The sequence below is a fragment of the Triturus cristatus genome, chromosome 7 (assembly GCF_964204655.1).
Source record: "Triturus cristatus chromosome 7, aTriCri1.1, whole genome shotgun sequence".
NCBI classification, from domain to species: Eukaryota; Metazoa; Chordata; class Amphibia; order Caudata; family Salamandridae; genus Triturus; species Triturus cristatus.
Genome location: NC_140590.1, coordinates 332,539,224 through 332,559,088, shown reverse-complemented (window position 1 = coordinate 332,559,088; position 19,865 = coordinate 332,539,224). Strand labels below are relative to the sequence as shown.

Here is a 19,865-nt window from a genome sequence, read left to right as displayed (position 1 = left end):
GAACAAAACCCTTTTTATTACAGATCTTTGCCACACCCTCGCTCCCAATTCAAACTAAGTGGGATGCGGTGTTGGAAGAACCTCTAACGGAATTGGGGTGCATGAAGGGGTTAAGAAAATTAGTTCTAATTTCAGATTTAAACTAACCCAATTCAATATTGTCCATCAAACTTATTTGACTCCAAATGTACTCCACAAAATATATCCGGATGGCCCAGCTAATTGTCCCATATGTGGATATAACGAATCCCAGTTCTTGCACATGATATGGGATTGTCCACAGTTAAATCACTTCTGGGGATTTAGATTGGAACATTTACGACGAGTGACGGCGTGGACGCTACCCCAATCCATTAAGAAATTGTTGGGTCTTCTCCCTAGGTCCAAATGGAAAAAGCTTACGCGTAGGTTCCTCCAGTTGGGACTAGTGCCGGCTAAAAGGAGAATTGTAATTAGCTGGAGGGGTTTGATGCCCCCCACGGTGGAAAATTGGGCCAGGGATTTACCGGGAATGGGCGACAGCAGAGCTCATCTGAATGAGGCGTGTTTGTAGAAATTAAAGAAGAAGATGCAAGGGCCTGGTATACTATGCTCCTGGAGATTCCCCATGGTAGAGGGCCTCACTTCCCAAATGTACGGAGAACTACACATTAACAGTGACTGATCAGATGGGGAGACGCGGTCGCAAAGCACTCTAGTCTAAGAACAGTGTAGAAACGTCTGTTCAGACACGTAAGATGACCTGTGTTACATGATTCAAAGAGTAGGTTTTCTTTGTGTGATTCGTGGGAGTGGGGGAGGGAGGTGGGGAAAGTTGGAAGTTACCATGTTATGATTTCCTTTCCTAATACTTGCATGGTGTGTCCGAAAACAGTACTATCAGGCACATGCATCAAGCAAAATACCGGTCGCAAACGGGCAGATTCTCAGAATCTGACCCTTTGCTCCCGGTATTTTTGCATTTGGGATGCATCATCCCAAATGCAAAAATCGCTATTTAAGGAATCTCAAAATTGGGATTCCTTAAATAGCGATTGCATTTAAGGAATCCCTAATTGAGATTCCTTAAATGCAATGCATTACAGTTTAAAAAATAGCGATTTCGCTATTAGCGTGAGCAAATTACCATGAGGCTGGACCTCATGGTAATTTGCGAAAACTTAGAAAAATGCACTTATTTGCATTTTTCTAAGTTTCATGTTGCCCACACACATGCCCTTAGAGCATGTGTGTATGCAACATTTGTGCAGAGTGAACATACATGGGTGCAATAGGGTGTCATTTTGACACCCTTGCACCATCGAAATTGCGGGAGCAATTTGCGAGTACCTACTGGTACTCGCAAATTGCTCCCGCAATCTCTAATTCATTCCTATGGGCCTGGAGGCCCATAGGAATGAATGGGAATACATTCCTTAATTGCGACTCGCAATTTGCTAGTCGCAATTAAGGAATTTGTGGGAATCGCTATTTCTTTAGCGATTCCTACATGCATAGGGTTTTGCTATTCCTTAATTGCGATTCCTTAATAATCGCTATTAAGGAATCGCAAAACACTATGATGATGCATGTGCCTGTATACGTATTAACACAAAGAACTCAGTTGAGAACAATGTATGCCTTTACAGGATTGTGTTATTTCCTTGAATGTACATCACTTACCCATGATTATTTGAAATATGTAAATACTGCTACAAATGCAATGTACTGTGTTTTTCTGAACGTGTATAAATCATAATGAAAAAACTATTAAAAAACAAAACAAAAATGCCTCGATGCCCTTCGTGCAATAATAACATCAATCTATTCTTCAAACACCACTAACTTATCGCTTCTCCTCACAATCCCATTCACAACTGATAACTCCTCCCAAACATCCTTGTAAGATACTATATCATCATCAAATCTCCAACTTCTCTGCTGAGGCAACTTTTCCCAACTTTAACTAACATAGGTTCAGCCGAAATAGCTTCCTTCCACTCCTTCTCATCAATGCATCACTGTCAGGACCCCTAATGTGAGTCCCAAAGCGAAGTGCAAGGAACTTGGTTCAATAGGCGTTTCAGTTTCAAATGGGCTTCAATGGTCGAGTTTGTGGCATGCCCGCAATTCTAAGATGGCCGCTCAGGTGCTGGGGTCTGCGGTCTAGTTGTTTACAAATCCAGAGAGACGATGTGACGCGCGCACGCCTGAAGTAATGCGCACTTCACCCAGACATTTCCTCAGAGAAGACGTGTTCGAGTGTGTTCCCAGTTCTGAAGTAAATATCTTGAGTAAGAAGCTTTCCAGAGTAACGCTTGAGAGTAGTTCCGAGTCAAGAAACCGAAACTTACCGAAGAGGTCAGAAAAGCCGCTAGAGTCCGTAGTGGCTATTTACCGGGAGTCGAGTACGGAGACACCTCGTCTCTACAGGGAAAAAACGAGTGAAGACTTCAGCCGCACCTGAAAAGAAAACCGAAGAAAGCTAAGTGAATTACTGATAGATTATTCGTTCACATTAAAATGTAACCAGTGTTTGGTGACGCAATAAGTATAACACTTACCAAGGTCAGCAGAGATCAGCATACAGAGTCCTGTAACAGAAAATGAAGAACATTATAGGATTTACTGAGAAAAGGTTCCTAAGGAAAAATTAATTGACAATACCAACTGTTAACTAGGAAAGTAAGGAGAAAGACTTGCCAGAGTTATAGCAGCTCCGCAGTAACCTAAGGAGAGGAAGCAAACAGGAAAAGTTAAAAGCACAAAAGGCTTAATTTAGAAGACGACAGTTTTTAGAATAGCAAGAGGCAAGAAAAGAAAGAAGAGAAATCACGAGAAGAAAGAGAAGGCCACACACAGAAACATTAATGGTAGGTTTAAAAGAGAAAGAGTTAGAAGATGTTTAAAAACAGAGAAAAAATAGGTATAATAAAAAGATATATGTTTTACAGATAATTAGTGACATCAATAACAAGAAAGAAGAAAAGACAGTGTTGAACAGGAAGAGAGGCACAGAGTTCAGGATTCTGGGTAGGTAGAAAAATCATAAGAGAAGAGAAGAAAAGAGACAGAATAGAGTAGAGAAAGAATAATAATTTGTTGTGTGCTTAGGTACCCTTAGGAGTCTTCAGAAGGCAGAGTGATAGCTGAAGAAGAATTCCAGATAGGAAAACCAGAAGGTCCAGAACCAGTCTCTTCTATCGTTTATTATTTTATCCAATTTCCCCCTTCCCCCTTGCTGATCAGTTAGAGCCAGAGACATTTCTTGGGGCTGAGTGATTAGTAGTGGGAGTCGGGAAGCTAGCGACTTCTGTTCCTGTGCAAGACAACAGTAACCAGCTAGAAGCTGAAGGTGAGCTCTGACAATCACACACAGCCACTTTGTTAGCTACTACGCAATCCTCCGTTGCAACACAATCTTCACTTTTTCTCTCAACAGGTAAACATGATGAGCAATCCGCATTCATGTTCCTGATGCCAGGAACGTAGTCCAAATCGAAAGAAAATTATTGTAAGCGGTACAAAGCTTAGCTATGCGAGGAGTTGCTCTTGTTGCACCCGCCTGTGGTCTGTACGGTGCTCAAACTTCGTGCCCCGCACAAAAACCCGAAAATGTGGAACTCCCCACCAACAGGCTGAAGCCTCTTTTTCCATAGTGGAATATGTACTTTCTGCACCTCTGAGGGTGCGTGATGCAAAGGCTATGGCCCTTTCCTTCTCCTTACGTTCCTGCATCAATAGAGCTCCTGGTCCATATCCACTGGCATCTGTCACAATTATGGTTTTATCATTGGGATCAAACTGTCTCAAGGCAGTGGCATTTACAATCGTTGTCTTAATAGCATCGAATGCTAGCTGACATTCATCAGACCACTTAAACACCACCCCTTTTTTCATCAACTCACCCAAAATTATGTACCTTTTCTGAGAAATGATGCACAAACTTAGCATAATTTCAGCTAGACTGAGAAATGATCTCAGTTGATCCTTGTCACAAGGGGCAGGAGCCTTTTCCAAATCTCCCATTAAATTCAACTTAGGTTTAATTCCACCTTTTGACAAAGTGTGTTCCAAATACTCGACGTCCTCCTTGCAAAATTTACATTTATAGTCAAACCCGCTTCCTCCAGTTTGGTTAATACATACAACAAGATTTTATCGTGTTGCGATTTGTCTTCACCCCAAATCAAAACATCATCTTGGAATACCAAGTCATTGTTCATTCCCTTTATTATGCCTTGCATTACTCTTTGAAAAACAGCCGATGCCAAAGCAAGACAGAAAGGCATTCGAATGAACTGGAACGTGCCCTCGGGCGTAATGAAAGATGTCAAGTGTTTAGATTCTGATTGTAAAAGCACTTGGTGGTGAGCACTGGATAAATCCAAAGTGGTAAAATACTTCCCACCAGCCACGCAGGACAACATTTCATTTATACGAGGAAAAGGGTGGCTGTCTGCCCAAATACAATCATTTAAATCCCTCAAGTCCACACACATGCAAATATTTTCGTTGGGCTTGTGTGCGATCACGATGGGACTTAACCACTCTGATGCCTCTATTGGTTCTATAATTTTTTCTTTGCACAACCTTTGTAACTTACTCTTAAGTTTCTCTCTCAGAGCCATCGGTACATTGCGCACCTTGTGCACTTTGGGTATCGCATCCTTCTTTAGAATAATTCGATGCTCAAATTTCTTGAGACAACCAAGCTCCTCCTTGAACAAAATAGGAAACTTATTTACCTATTCATCCCCTTCATGAGGTACAGTTAACAACACTGGTAAAGGATTATTGGGATCTAAAATTATGCCCAACGCCTTCTGCTCCCTCCAACCTTAAAGAGCCATACCTGCCTCCACCACATATTTTTGCAAGAGTTTTTCTCTTTTGATTACGTAGCACTTTTCACCCTAAGTGGGATGGGTATGCCCGGACATGGGTCCCTTGCTCACTGTGCTACTGAATTGAAGCTAGCCTGGCTGATGAAGAGTAATACCCAGAAACCGGTCCCAGGATGCTTGTTTCCGGTCTAGGGAGGCCCTGGCTTGGCAGTTTGGTCTGGACTGTTCCCATGAGGCACAGGGTCAAGACTGATTTGCATATGGCTGGGTCTAAACTCGGGTGGCATGGTGAGCAAAAGAACAATGGATTTAACCCAGATCTCTTGACTGGGGGTGAATGTATGATTTAGTCAGCATTCCGTCTATTTGTTTGCGTAGCACTTTTTACCCTAAGTGGGATGGGTATGCCCAGATGTGGGTCCCTTTCTCACTGTCCCACTGGATTCAATCTAGCCTGGCTGATGAAGGGTAATACCCAGAAACTGGTCCCAGGATTCTTGTTTCCGGTCCATGGAGGATCTGGCTTGGCAGTTCGTTCAGGACCATTCCCATGAGGCACAGGATCAAGACTGATTTGCATATGGCTGGTTCTAAACAGGGGTGGCATGGTGAGCAAAAGAACAATAGATTTAACCCAGATCTGTTGACTGAGGGTGAATGTATGATTTATTTAGCATTCCGTCCATCCATCATTTGTTTGTGTCGCACATTTCTCTTTTGGAAATCCATTTCTATTTCAAAATAACCCATCACAGGTAATTTCTTACCACAATACCGTTGCGGCTCGACATCAGCAGGACTTAATTTCTTGGCTTCCAAACTTTCCAAAGTTTGCTTATCAATTAACATGAAAGGGGTACAAGAATCCACCCACATATATATATTTATATAGTTAATGGTCACAGTACACTTTGGAGGGGTGTACTCAACAACAGATTCTTTGTTTTTTAGGAGGAACCGTATTCTCTTCTAGTGTGGTTCCCCCAAATTTCTTTTCTTTCTTTTTTTTTTTTTGGGAAAAACTTTATTGTGCAAATTAGCATTATTACAAATATGGGCCTACAACCACCAGGGCCGGCCGCTAATATATGCATGTCAATTACTCACGTCACGAAGCAGGGACTGATCCCCAGAGGCTCAGCAGGGTTACAGAAGACATTATCTGCAACTCAGAAGCTAGGCAGGATACAAATATTTTAAATTTTAAGGGAAAAGAACAAACAAAGAAACAAGGAAACAAAACTCAAGGCGAGAAACAGTCTAGACGGTGTTGAGCGCCGATGGGGGGGGTCCCACCATACCAGGTAAAGAATCAGGAGGACAACAGAGATGACCAGGGGAGGGGGGAGGCAGCGGGGAAGTCAGAACAATCAGACAAAAGGGTACAGTATTCCTGGAACCTCAGGATCAGGGGGACAGAGAAATGTCCGGAGTATCTACAAAAGGGGGCGTACAGATGTTACCTCGGGAGGGTGTTCCACTGACCCCAAATTCTACCCCACGCCCCAGGCTTACCCTGAACCAGATACACCGTCTTGTCTCTGAACATGCACCAGTCCATGTTCTCCTTCCACACTGACACCGTGGGAGGCCGTCGGGAACCCCAAAGCTGCGCAATATCCCTCTTTGCGATCATGTTCCCAAGTGCCGCCCACCGGGCCTGGGTGACGTTGTAGTCATTCGGCTCCCATACATTCAACAAACATCGACGAGCCTCAGGCAACAGATCGACCCCAGTGACACACTCCATTACAGCATGCACACAGTGCCAATATGCCGCAAGCTCGCGGCACTCCCAAAGTATATGAAGGAAGGTGGCGCTCATTCCACAGCCACGCTTACACAACCCATCCGAAGAAAAACCCATCACAACCAGACGAGGACCCGTCACATAAACACGGTGAAGAATTTTGAGCTGGACGAGACGGAGACGGGCAGGGATGGCCACCTCTTTCGGGGAGGACAGTGCGGACTGCCAGTCTTCGTCATCCAACTCCAACCCGTCTCCGGTCCAGGCCTCCCTAAGACGCACCAGGAGGTCCGCCCGATTGTTGATTAATTTCTTATAAATCAAGGAAATCGTACTATCGGGCAGATGACCATCAAGTATACGGTCCTCGAGTGGTGAAGATGAAGGGACTGTGGAAGGCCTCGAAGACCGACAGCAAAGCGTGGCGAACCTGTGCATATCTGAAGAACTCCCTCTCACTCAACTCATACTCACTCTGAAGCACCGCAAAGGATTTGACCGCGCCTTTCACCCAGAGATCACCCACTCTGCTAATGCCAATCGTATCCCAGTTCTCAAAACCTTTCGTTGTCCAGAGGCATCCCAATCTGTCCGATGCGAACAAGGGGGTCGCTCGTGTCAGGCGATCATTCCATCCCACAGCCACATTGGCATCCTTCCACACACGTACTGCAATCTTAGTGGGTCCCGTTAGGTTCCTCCCAGCCGTCCGAGAGTAGAGCGCTCTGTTGAAGTTGCCACCAGGCAACTGATATTTGTCCATCTCGAAAGCCGGATTTGGCCCGGGAGCATACGTAGCATGGTTGATGGCGGACAACTGGGAGGCCCAATAATACCTCCTGACGTCCGGGATCGCAATGCCCTCGTCATACCAGGGGAGAGTCAGTTTTGCAAGAGCGATGCGTGCGCGACCGTCCCAAACAAGTCTCCTCTGTAAACCCTCCACCTCCAGGAAGTAGGCCGCTGGAATAATATCAAATGAGTTCTGGAGTGCATAGAGAAATCGGGGCAGGGACATCATTTTAAAAAGGGCCGCTCGACCGAGTGGCGACAACGGCAATCTACGTCACCGAGCCACGACCAACTTCAATCGCCGGAGAGGAGGAAGGAGATTATGCTCGTGGCGGACCGCCGGGTCCAACGATACGTAGACCCCCAAGTACTTGAAACCGGATTTCGAAATGTGAATGGGAAACCTAGTCGGTAAGGGGGGAAGGCCACCAGAGATAACATACACACACGATTTAGACCAATTAATGATCAAACCGGAGTTTTTACCGAAAGAAGTGAGGACGTCGAATAGGACGTTAAGGGATTCACGCGGGGAGGTGAGGTACAAAAGAATATCGCCGGCATACAATGAAACCCGATCCTCAAAGTCAGGGGCCCACTGAATGCCCTTTATCGATGGTTCCCAACGGAGCCAGGCTGCAAGTGGTTCTAAAGCAAGAGCAAAGAGCAAGGGGGACAACGGACACCCCTGCCTAGTACCCCTCCCGAGAGCGAAGTGCTGGGACACCCTACCATTGACAACAACCTGAGCCAGCGGATCCGTATATAGAAGTCTCACCCAACTAATAAATCCCGCACCGAAACCGAACTTCGCCAGAGTGGCCCAAAGATATGGCCATTCTATCGTATCAAAGGCCATCGTGGCGTCCAAGGAAGCCAGCTCGGAGAGAAACTCCGCCCTGGCGAGAACGCCATGTAAGCGCCGCAAGTTAAGAGCAGTGTTCCGGTGCGGAATGAAACCCGACTGATCCGGATGGATCAGGTCACAGATAACTGCGAGTAAGCGATTAGCAAGGACCTTGGCAAGAATCTTCGGTTCAGCATTCAATAGGGAAATAGGCCTGTAAGAGGCACAACGATCACGAGGATTGCCCTCCTTAGGAATCACAACTATAGTGGCCAGACGCTGATCACAAGTGAGGGAACCAAGCTCACGCGACTCCAGAAACATATCACGGAGAAACGGTGCGACTTTATCCGGGCGCAACTTGTACAATTCAATAGGCAATCCATTGGGGCCCATAGCTTTGCCAGAACGAAGGGAACGAATCGCGGCAGCAATCTCGTCGGCCGACAACGATGCCTCCATGCGCCCTCGATCCTCTTCGGACAGGCAGGGCAGCGCAATGTCCCTCAACAAGAAACGAGATTCGTCCTCATCTCTATCAGACACCGGGGAGTAGACCAAACGAAAATAGTCAGCGAAACACTCCACAATCTCGCCAGGGTCAGTCACATGCACACCATCAGAATTCTGAAGCACGGGGACCACACGGTTCGCTCTCTCCTTCTTATCAAGCCATGCAATCAATTTACCCGCCTTATCCCCGACATCATACAGTCTACCTTGCTGTTCCCTGTACATTGTCTTGGCAGAATCCGTAACAAGGGATTTATATTCAAACTGTTTCAAGCTAAGGGCGTGGAGCCTATCCTGGGTAACACCTAAGTCTAGATCAGCCTCCAACTCCAGTATTTCGGCCTCCAGCTTCACGACCTCTCCATTCCTAGCTTTCTTGGTCTCGACTATTAACGATAGGGACTGTCCACGAATAACAGTTTTGAAGGCTTCCCAAAGGGACACTGAGGACAAAACAGACCCCTCGTTCTCCAGGAAGTAGTGGTCGAGCGACTTAATGAGGCTGTTGCGAGTCTTGGGGTTGCGCAGACGCCAGGGGTTAATAGGGGCGATCCGTCCCGCGGCTTGCGTCCCAGTGTCAAAAAGAAGCCACACAGGGGAGTGATCTGAAATGCCCCGGGCCAGGTGTCTCACCTCCCCAACGTGGGGGGGACTGGGCCGCGGGCATGAGGAAGTAATCAAGCCTGGAGAGACTCCCATGAGCCCCGGAGTGGAAGGTGTATTGACATTGCGTCGGGTGCATTAACCTCCAGCAATCCACCAAACCAAAGGTGTCCAAAAGCCCACATAGCCATGATTGGGAAACGGGAAGGGCCCTGGGGGGGTGGCGATCCAGATCGCCGGATAGCACGGAGTTGAAGTCCCCACCCACGAGGAGAAGACTATCGGGGAGTTCCAGCAACATCCGACCCACATCAGAGAAAGTGGAGGTCTGGAGGCCTGGGGGAACATATATAGTGACTAAGGAGAGAGTCTTACCCTCCCACCTACCGGTTAGGGCGGCATAACGCCCTCTGTCGTCAAGGATGACATTATCAATCTCTAGTGGGAGGGAAGACCGGACCAGAATACCAACCCCTCTGGAACCAGTGGTGAACCCAGAGTGTGCCACCAATCGGTACCCCCACCTATTCATAGCATGACACACGTTGCCAACCAAATGCGTCTCCTCCAGGAGTACCACATCCGGAGTCAAACGACGTAAATATTGCAGTACAACACCCTGTTTAATACGATCCCCCAATCCATTGACGTTCCAAGATATCAACCTCAACCCACTACCCCCCATCCCCACAAGAGTGGCATGAGTCCCCCCACAAAGAGCAGGACACCTGAAACAGAGAAAGAACCAATATGCCACCTTGAGAAAAGAAAACACGAACACAAACACCCCCTCCTACCCCCCCAACCAAAACCCGTTACAACTCCCCCCTCCCTGCACCCTTGCAGACTAAAAAGCCACCCCAAAATGCAGTGTGCCTGTCGCCCTAACAATCCCATTCTACAAAAAGACCCCGGAGGAGGAGAGAGGCCCGTCTCCACCCACCACCCGGACGCGAACTACTATAAGACAAAATATACAAAAGAAGTAGAACCCAACTGAGCAATGTCTGATTGTCAAGGTTAGGGACCAAAGGGTCACTTCTGTGTAGGCTCACCACCCTTGGCACCGCCAGGGTGCCTTGTGCGATCGCCCCGACCAGGTAGGGAATCCAACCAGTCACTCACACTGTCCGGTCGCTCGACAAAGAAGGTCCGTTCCTCGTATTCCACTCGAAGCCTGGTAGGGAAAAGCATAGCATACTTCAATCCCAGGTCCCGGAGACATCGCTTAACCCCTTGAAAGCCCATCCTCTGTCTCTGGACAAGTTGAGTGAAGTCCGGGAAAAAATTGACAGAGGAGTTTTCAAATTTCACCGGGCCGTGCACTCTCGAAGCTTGCAAAATCGCATCACGGTCTCTGAAATGAAAAAGTTTTGCGATGATAGGCCTCGGAGGAGTGCCAGGCTTGGGCTTACCGCCCGGGACACGATGCGCACGCTCCACCGCGAAAAACTTGCTCAGTCCAGAAGGGGCAAGATGGGTGAGGATTAGATCTTCGACCAGGAGGTCAACCGAACGAGTCTCGGGATTCTCTGGAACACCTATGACGCGAATGTTGTTGCGTCTTGCCCTGTTCTCAAAATCCTCCAGCCGATGGGACATCAAGTCGTTGGCCGATTTCAGATTTCCAAGGTCGGTTTGAAGTTCCGACACATCGGCCGTGAGGCTGGAAGTCTTCAAATCCAATGACTTCACCTTCTCATTAGTCTTAGACAGGTCGGCCCTGATTAGAGTGACATCAATGGCGACCGTGTCAATTTTACAAGCCAGAGCCTCATACTGCTGGCCAATGGTCTCCTTCATGCCGGTGATGGCGCCCATAATGTCCTGCAGGGACAAGTCAACAGGGGCAGAAGGGTCGCCTCTGGCGTCCTCCGGGGTACTGCTGGAGAGCCCGGGGGAGCCTTTGGCTTGAGAGTAACGGTCCATAACATTTGTCTGGAACGGTCCCCCACGAAGAGGCGTCTTGGTCTTCCGCTTCTCGGGTTCACCCCTGCCTGTCATGTTGGAAGGTGCACCCCGGAGGGGCACGCGAGACCTGGTGAAAATGGCCGCCGGCAGGTCGGGCACCAACAGGTCAAGAAGCTGGCTCGTACGATCCGAAGAAAGTCACGACTTGACCCAAGAGGCTATAATAAGGAGGCAGCGATGACACTGAATGGAGGCTGGATTGGTCCCCGGCCGAGCGAAACAGTCTCTCAATCAGACCATGTCAGGATCCGGAAACGAAACCGAAAGTGGGGGTACGGCCACAGATGAGGTCCCACTGCCGTTGTTGTTCAACTACGTCCCGGCTCCACAAATCACCAAGTCCCCGGCACGGCCTCCAGGTGGGCCTCAAAAGTTCAAAGTGCTGTAATTCTGGTTGCCCAAGTCCGATTCAAATTCTGGAAAGAGTTATGGACTCAGTCGAGGTTCACCTTCGAGGGTCCGTCCGAGAAATCAGGATATCATCAGGATAAATTGCGAGGAGTGGCGAGGGTCCGGGGAGCCCTGTGCTCACGCGACCATCTTGGATGCGCGCTAGGCTCCTCCTCTCCCCCAAATTTCTTATTGAAATTTGGTACACACACCTTATGTTGTTCTGAATCAAGCTCGGAAATAGAACTAGACAATTCCTTAACATATAGAGATGTATTCACTATGCGTCTGGCTATTTCTATTGCTTTATCTAAGGTAGGCTCGTTCAGGTCGAGTAATTTCTCCTGTATTTTAAAGTTATTAGTCCTGTTAATCAATTGGTCTCTTATAATCTCGTCTCTGAGATCTTTGAATCTACATGTCACTGATAATCTCCTCAAAGCTGCCACATATTGCTCAATCTTTTCGTCCTGAACTTGAGCACAAGAAAAGAATTTGTGTCTCTCTACCACAATGCTTAATTTGTTTCCGTAATTTTCCGTCAACGCTGACATGGCATTCTTGTAAACATCTTCCTCCTCCTCATCTGAGCCAGCATCCACATTTCTTATCCCAACGTGTGTGTTAGGTAAAGTATTCAAAACTCTCCTACCCTCGACCCCTAAACTGTGTTAAAGAATAGCCAACTTTCTTTTTGCAATGAAACATCCCCACCTATGGCCTCAAGGTAAGTTATAAATTACTCTCTCCAATCCTCCCACTCCATACAAGTAGGACCAGGTTCTTTAAGAACGTTGGAGGAGGAGGTATGGACTGAGAGGTCATGGTTGGGAAGGTACTAACAAGCGTTTAACAATGTCTTAATCACACTAAATTTATACAACGTATCTTGCTTACAACCCAAAATTATATCTGCTTTTACAAAGTCAGTAGAATTGTTCAAGATAAATAATCCCAGTCACTGATGTTTATATAATACTGTTGCGAAATCCACCTCACCACATTCAAAATGAAGACACTGGTGTAAATAGCACACAACAAAGTATCTTGAATACACTGACTTTCACCACGAATACTGTTGTGGGATCCACGACCAAATGCCAGAAACCGTACCACAACAAAGTAAATTGAACACTGCCCAAATGTAAAAACTGCTGGAAACAGTACACTCTGACTCACACCACTTGCAACGCTCACTGCCTCACCCTCGCGTAGAATTGCAAGGTGCTTGTCTCAGTCAGGCACGTCCAGTAACTGCTCGGGTAGCTGTACACTCTCTGTGTACTCGGGACAATTCCCAATTCAAAATGGCGGCACGCACGACGTGGCCGTGTCGCGTCGTCACGCCAACTGCATCAATGAGCTTGCATGGGCCACGCAACGTCTCTTCACGTGACCCACGTCTCCAGGTTCATCAAATCCGGAACTCCAGCAGCATCACAGCAGTCCTTCCTCGTTCGACCACTTCATCACGGATGGCTTCAGTGATGGTTGCCAAGTCCAGGATCAGAACTGAGGCATTGCCAAGCACTTGCACGCCGTCTGTGAGTTGTGTACATTCAAATATGAATGCTAACGACGCCCGCAGTCCGGCATAGCACTTCTCATATAAGAATTGCAAATTCAATTCGCCATGCTGTCATTGTTGAGTATAAATGAATCCAGGAGTCATGGAAGTTCGTGCAGGTCCTTTATTCAAGTATCCAGGTAAGGAGGCCAACACAACCACACCGGAGAAGACCGCTGCCCCAACTGACCATTGATGACACCAACATGCCAGGTGTCTTCAATGAGGTAACAAACTAAGTAGAAAGGGGTATGCACAAGAGAACATAGAATAAAGAATTCAGTGACCTAAGCAAACATACCTTGCATAGTGTAACATAGTAATGGAGCAAGATGTAAATAGAACACACCTTCCCCCTTATACAACAAAACAACGAAAGCGCACAAAAAACCCCCAAAAAACTAATGTTCAATAGCATAATCTTTAAGGTAAACTGGCGGCTTTAGCAAACTATCAAAATTCTTGAATGAGGAGTCCTTACATTCAGGTACAGAGGATGTAGAAGAATCTGCTACTTATTGTGTGACAAGGTCTGGTGAAGCAACACCTGAAGGAACCTCAATTTGATCACATTCAGAATCCAACTAATGAAAACTCCTTTCTCCTTGAACTTCTGCCCAACTTCTCATTAAATTTAACAACTCTACTCAGATGCCAAACTTTCCCATCAGACAATCTGACTGAATTGGTGAAAATTTCAGTCACATTAAGTGGCTTAGAAAACTTACTCTGACATTTTCTTACTTTGAAAGGCAGCTTCACATGTTCAAAGTCACCTATTTTTAATACAACCTTTTTAGCCTTTCGTTTTAAATCAGAGTATTCCTTGTACTTCTCCTGATGCAACATAATGTTATTTTTAACTTGGTCAGGGGACCATTCTGACAATCTGGAATGTTTCAACCAGCATTGGTTATCTTTAGAAAACACATTCCTTCATAATGGTAAGTGGACTGTAACCAGTGTAGGTGGGAGTCACACGATCAATGTTCCCTCTAATTTGTTTCCTCTGTGCGCTGCAGCCAAGGTTATGTGCACAGGAACCAGACCATCTGGCCATCTTAATTTTTTAATATCAGTAACCTTCTGAGTATCTGACAGAAAGGTAGACCCTTTAGGAATATCAAGTATATCTTCAATTCTGAACCATAAATCCAACACCATGCAGCCGTTCCTATATCATGTTCCGATTTTCAGCAGAGGCTGCAAATGTTTTGTATATAAAGCTTATCCATCCTTATTATATGTTATTATCAGACTGTACATGGTAGACATTCATAAAAGCCAGGCATCTAATGGGTAAGACCGACGAGCAACAGCGCACCATAAGGGACTTTTTGAAAGGTGGAAGGTGGAAAGGAACTGCCTAGACCATTTCAGCCACTTTACTAACACCACGTCAAACTACAGTGTCTCTAGTAATCACTGAAATTATTAAAAATCACACATAGCAGTCTGAAACCATAGCAGCTGTGCAAGTCGTGCTTTTGGACTTGATGCATATTTTTAGGTCTTGCCTAGCATTGCAGTGCAAAGCGGTGCTCGCTTTGCGAGGCATGCTCGAGCAGGATATTTTTTAGAAGTGGTGTGGAAGCCCCGCCCATATTTTTCATTGGCTGGCATAATCGTCCATGGTAAATGCTGGCTTCAGATTGAAAATGAGGCTTCTTAGTCCCTTGTTACCGCCCTGTCTCCTTTTGGGACCGGCCATCAGGACTGGATCGTTAACTTGCGGCGTTATACTGTCTTCTTCAATTAGTCTGTAAGCACTTTTTTTTTATTCGCGCAATGGCGACAGCTTGTTTAGGTCGCGCCTGAGCCAGCGCTTCTCTTTTTAGTGTACTGTTCCCGCCCCCCCTCCCACTGTCCGTGTTCCTTTTGTTCCCACCCCCTCCCGCTGTCGCTTGTCTCGCAGCTCGTGGGCCATGGACATGATTTTGGTGACCGCTGGTGACCGCTGGTCACAGCCCTCCCTGCTCTGCATCAGATTGCAGTGCCTCCTGCAGCACCGCGATGTCAAGATCCCGTGCCTCCAGGTGCACTCACCCATTCCCTCCAGCACACCCCCACCAGCTCACCTTGCCCTGACGAGGTCGCCATGTCCTGCCCCGGTGGGCTCCTGGCCCCTCGCCTGCCCTACTCCGGTATCCCGCCCCCCGCAGCTCACATCCGTGCAGATCTCACAGCGCAGGCGGCTGCATGGCTATGGGGCACTTCCCTCGGCTGCCTCTGGTGCTCCAGTGGGAGGGAGGCCTCCGCTGGGCTGGTGTCCTGTTCTTGTGTTTATCCAGGGCGCCACGCTTTGCTTAAGCATGGCACCCGCATTTGTAGGTATAACATACTTCAGCACAAAAGCTCCGTCCTTTCTTTCCCGTAAATCAAATGTGGTTAGTGAGCACACAGCTGGTGCAAAAACGGTTCATATAACACGTTTAATAGATGTCTCATAGACCATTCAAGATTGACACAAACTCAAACATGACAACAGAAAAAAATAACCATTTTGTTTTTACAGATAATGCTGCTCATTCATTCCATGTGTATATGGGGAGTGGAGAATCGGTCCAGTCACAAAGTAACAAAAGCATTCATATATTTTCAATCACATGCAGACATGAGATGGTCCGTTTTCAGTCACTGCGTGTGAAAAATGCCCTTTAGTCCCATGAAATCACAGACTAATAAGCAGAAATGCACTGAAAAGTGTATTCCGTGTAACGTAAATCAAGACAAATTACATTATGTCAAAGCCATTTTAATTGCACATGTATGCGGAATGTTCTGCAATGAAAGTGGCAGAACACAATGTAGCCTGTCATCGCAGATATCGAATGTTCATGTTCTTTTCATTGAGAAAATACAACAGTGCCTTGTAACATGAAAAATAGCCTTGCTAAAGTTCGCAAAGTACTTAAATCCCACAAAAAATAACACATAAACCACTAATTATTAATTGAAAGGACACATCAGGCATATTCACATGCACAAAATGGTGTATGAATAATGGGATTGGTTTGCACATGCCTAGCCAGAAATCTACTTTATTTTATTTTTATTTTTAAAAAGGCCATCGTGCATTATCAGACCCATTGTTAAAGCTCAGATCTGAGTTGTGAACTCGAGCTAAAAACTTATTTAATAAGACTGCTAGTTTATTAGGTAGTGACTGGTTATTTCAGACTCTGACGATTTAAAGCCTGCAAGTGGTTACTTCGTACGAGATCCTTTCCAAATTATTTGCAGCAGACCAAGACACCGGAGAAAGGACCCTGGTTCTAGATGGCCCACAGTCCATGCGCCATTTGAAAGGGGGTACCTTGGGCACCTTTATGCTTCTCCATGCCAGTGAGTGCAGTCACTCACTGCGTTCACCTGTATGGGAGTCTTTGCCCCCCTGAAAGTGCCGGCTGGTTTCACCCACACTTTGAAAGGCTGCTTCAGTTTGGTGGTCCGTCTTTCACTAACGGGCAGCAAGAGTGAGCGGCTAACCTGGGGGCAGAGCATTATAGCGATGCCTTTTATTTTATTTTTTAAACATAAATAAAAGGCATTGTCATTTACAATGCCAATAGCTTAAACTCGCATAAATGCGAGACCTATTGCATTGCAAATGCTTGTTTTATTTGCTGCTCCAAATGCTCATCTGCTGTCTTGGGATGATTAATTTAAAAGAAATGCTGAAATTCTATGACAGCTTCATGATCTTTGCCTGCGCATGTGTATTGATCAATGCACATACATCAGCGTGCCAATGTAGACATTTTGGCTGTTCAGCACCAGAAACCAGCATTATTTTGTCTTTTGTTATTTTGACTATTTTGCTGATGCAAATCTGCTTTGAAAGGAGACTTATTGGTTTTTGCCAGTGCTTGTTTACGTTACGAGGTCAATACATTAGTTATCAGTTACTCGTTTTTCAGTTTCATAGTTGAACTATATATATGGCATCAAACTCCCAAAACAAATTCATTAACTGTGCAAGTGTTGTGTGCATTAGGTGGACGACCGAATGAACGAGTGAATCAGTTAGCTGTTAATGAACCATATTGTTGCCCACTGGGGTCTAATTGCTAAGTGAAACAAGCTAAAAACGGAAGTGGTGTATTTGGAGCACCGGACAAGAAATAGGAGTGAAGCAGAGGTGAACTAATTGAAAGCAGCAGGGAGGATTTTAAGCCGTATAGCGTTTACACCAGGTCTTGCATGCGCGCTGACGCTCGACTTAAAAACAGATGCAGCAGTTTGCAGGATTCTAAATAGTGGTGTGTAAGAACAGTGACTTTAGCAATCTGCCAAAAATAAAATGTTTTTGTGTCAAACAAACGGAGATCAGCATTTGCGGAGAATTACAGAATTTGGCAGAGACAAATGAAAAGGACCTCCCACCACTCTAGGCATCATGACATTTGGGATTTGTCAAGAGATCCCTCAATGAGGGTTAAGGCATCTGCTGAGGGACTGTAGAAGCAGAAACCCCAGCACAAGGACATGGGACCACTGTCCTTAAGTGCACAACACCACTGCATACTGGTTGACGATGTGATTTTCTATGGATACATGTACAGATCAATAAATGGATGAGTTAATGGATTGCAGTGTTATTTATTATATGTACCTCAACATCAAGCACAATTATTTAATTTTCGTACCCAGTGTCATTAAGAGCATCTTTTTTTTCTTCTTTTTTTTTCTTTCAGTACTTCTTGGGGTGCGGCTAAGGGCTGAATGAAGGCCTTTGTGAACGTATTTCTGTTAATTGCAGCACCATCATGCGCTGCAATTAACAGGAATATTTTCACAAAAGCTCACAATCAGCCCGCAGCCGCGCTCCACTAACAAAAAACATGCATCAAGTCCAAAAGCATGAGGTGTAAAGCACACGTCGTGGTTTTGGACTCGCTACATTTCATTTCTTAATGGAGTGCGGCTGCCAGCTGACTGTGGTCCTTTGTGAAAGTATTCCTGTTAATCGCAGCACCGTCATGCGCATTTAACAGAAATATTTTCACAATGGCCCACAATCAGCCCCCAGCCGAGCCCCATTAGGAAATGAAATGCAGCAAGTGCACGAGCTTCTTACTGCTAAATGCGTGCCCAGGCTGCCATAAAAAAGCAAACATACCTCCTTCCACTCCCGGCGATCCGAAAGCTTCGAGGATTCTGCTGTGTGCGCACTTCAAATAGGACACTGCGCGCTCTGAGTGAGAGATGTGCGCACATGCGCGCAGCTTCCTGGGAACACTGCACACGATACATTCACACCATTTTCTTAACCCCAACAACCCAGTCCTGACCACTGAGATTGGCTAACTGAAAGGCGTCTTTGATCACTCGAATAAATCTCTCAACTTCACCATTCCCACTGGGATGATAAATTGAAGTGAATCTGTGTTCAATGCCACTACGCTTTAAAAAATCTTCAACAAGATGACACTTGAATTGAGCTCCATTGTCGCTTATGACAACTTTTTGAAGGCCTTCTCTTTGAAACAACTCATCCAAAAATTCTAGTACATTAATTGAATCAGCACGTTCTACAACTTTAATTTCTGGCCATTTAGAGAAATAGTCTACAGCCACCAGAATGTACAAACTACGCTCATTCCTAACGCTAGGTCCAGTAATGTCTAAACTCAAAGTTTCCCAAGGCATATCTGGGCAGGGAACAGAACTCATAGGTGGAGTGACCAATTTTTGGGATTTGTCCGAATTAAAGCATGAGGAACATTCTCTCACTACTCTCTCCTCTTCAGTGTCAACTCCCGGCCACCAATACATTTCTCTATCACGTTTTTTTGTTTTAACAATACCTAAATGTCCTTCGTGACATAATAGAATAACCTTCACTCTCAGATCCTTAGGTGGAATTAATTTCCTACCACGTAAAATATTGTTCTCTACTAGAGATAACTCGTCACATACTTCCCAAAACTGTTTCAATTCATCTCACAAATATTTTTTTACTAGGCCAAACTTGAGTGAAACACACTTTAACTTTAGTGAGAATTTCATCCTTGGCTACAGACTCATTCCATTCCTGAAAACCCAAAGTGAGATTTTCATCACCTATATCTATCCCTGCTACTTGAATGTCATCCCACATTTTAGTGGAGTTTTCTAATGGTAAAGGTAGTCTACTCAAACAACCCGCTACTTGATTCTTTGCTCCTGGAATATAACACAAGGTGTATCGATACTCAAGTAAACAAACAGACATCCTGTCAATCCTGGGAGTAGCCTTAAGTAGTCCATCAGAAGAAAGAACTTAGATTAAAGGTGTATGATCACATCTTATTTCAACATGAAAACCCCCCAAAAATTCCTAAAGTGTTCAGGGCCCCAAACCACAGCTAGAGTCTCTCTTTCGATTACAGAGCATCTTTCCCCGTCTGAGATAGAACTCTAGAGGCATACACTACAGCGCTCTCTTTCCCACTTTTTTCTTTTTGTGAAAATACGGCACCTAAACCCATATTACTCGCATCAGTAGTAATACTACAAGGTAAACGGGGATCAAAGCCAACCAATTCTTTTGCATTATATAGTTCATTTTTCAATTGACAAAAATCAGTTGGAAGGGTATCGGACCATACAAAAGAAGATTTG

General features: G+C 45.6%; 1 protein-coding gene across 1 annotated transcript in view; it reads left to right on the top strand.

Annotated features, from left to right (window-relative positions):
* Positions 1-19,865, top strand: part of LOC146809606 (uncharacterized) — a 226,497-nt gene that overhangs the window by 107,791 nt on the left and 98,841 nt on the right. The gene's annotated exons all lie outside the window — the stretch shown is intronic.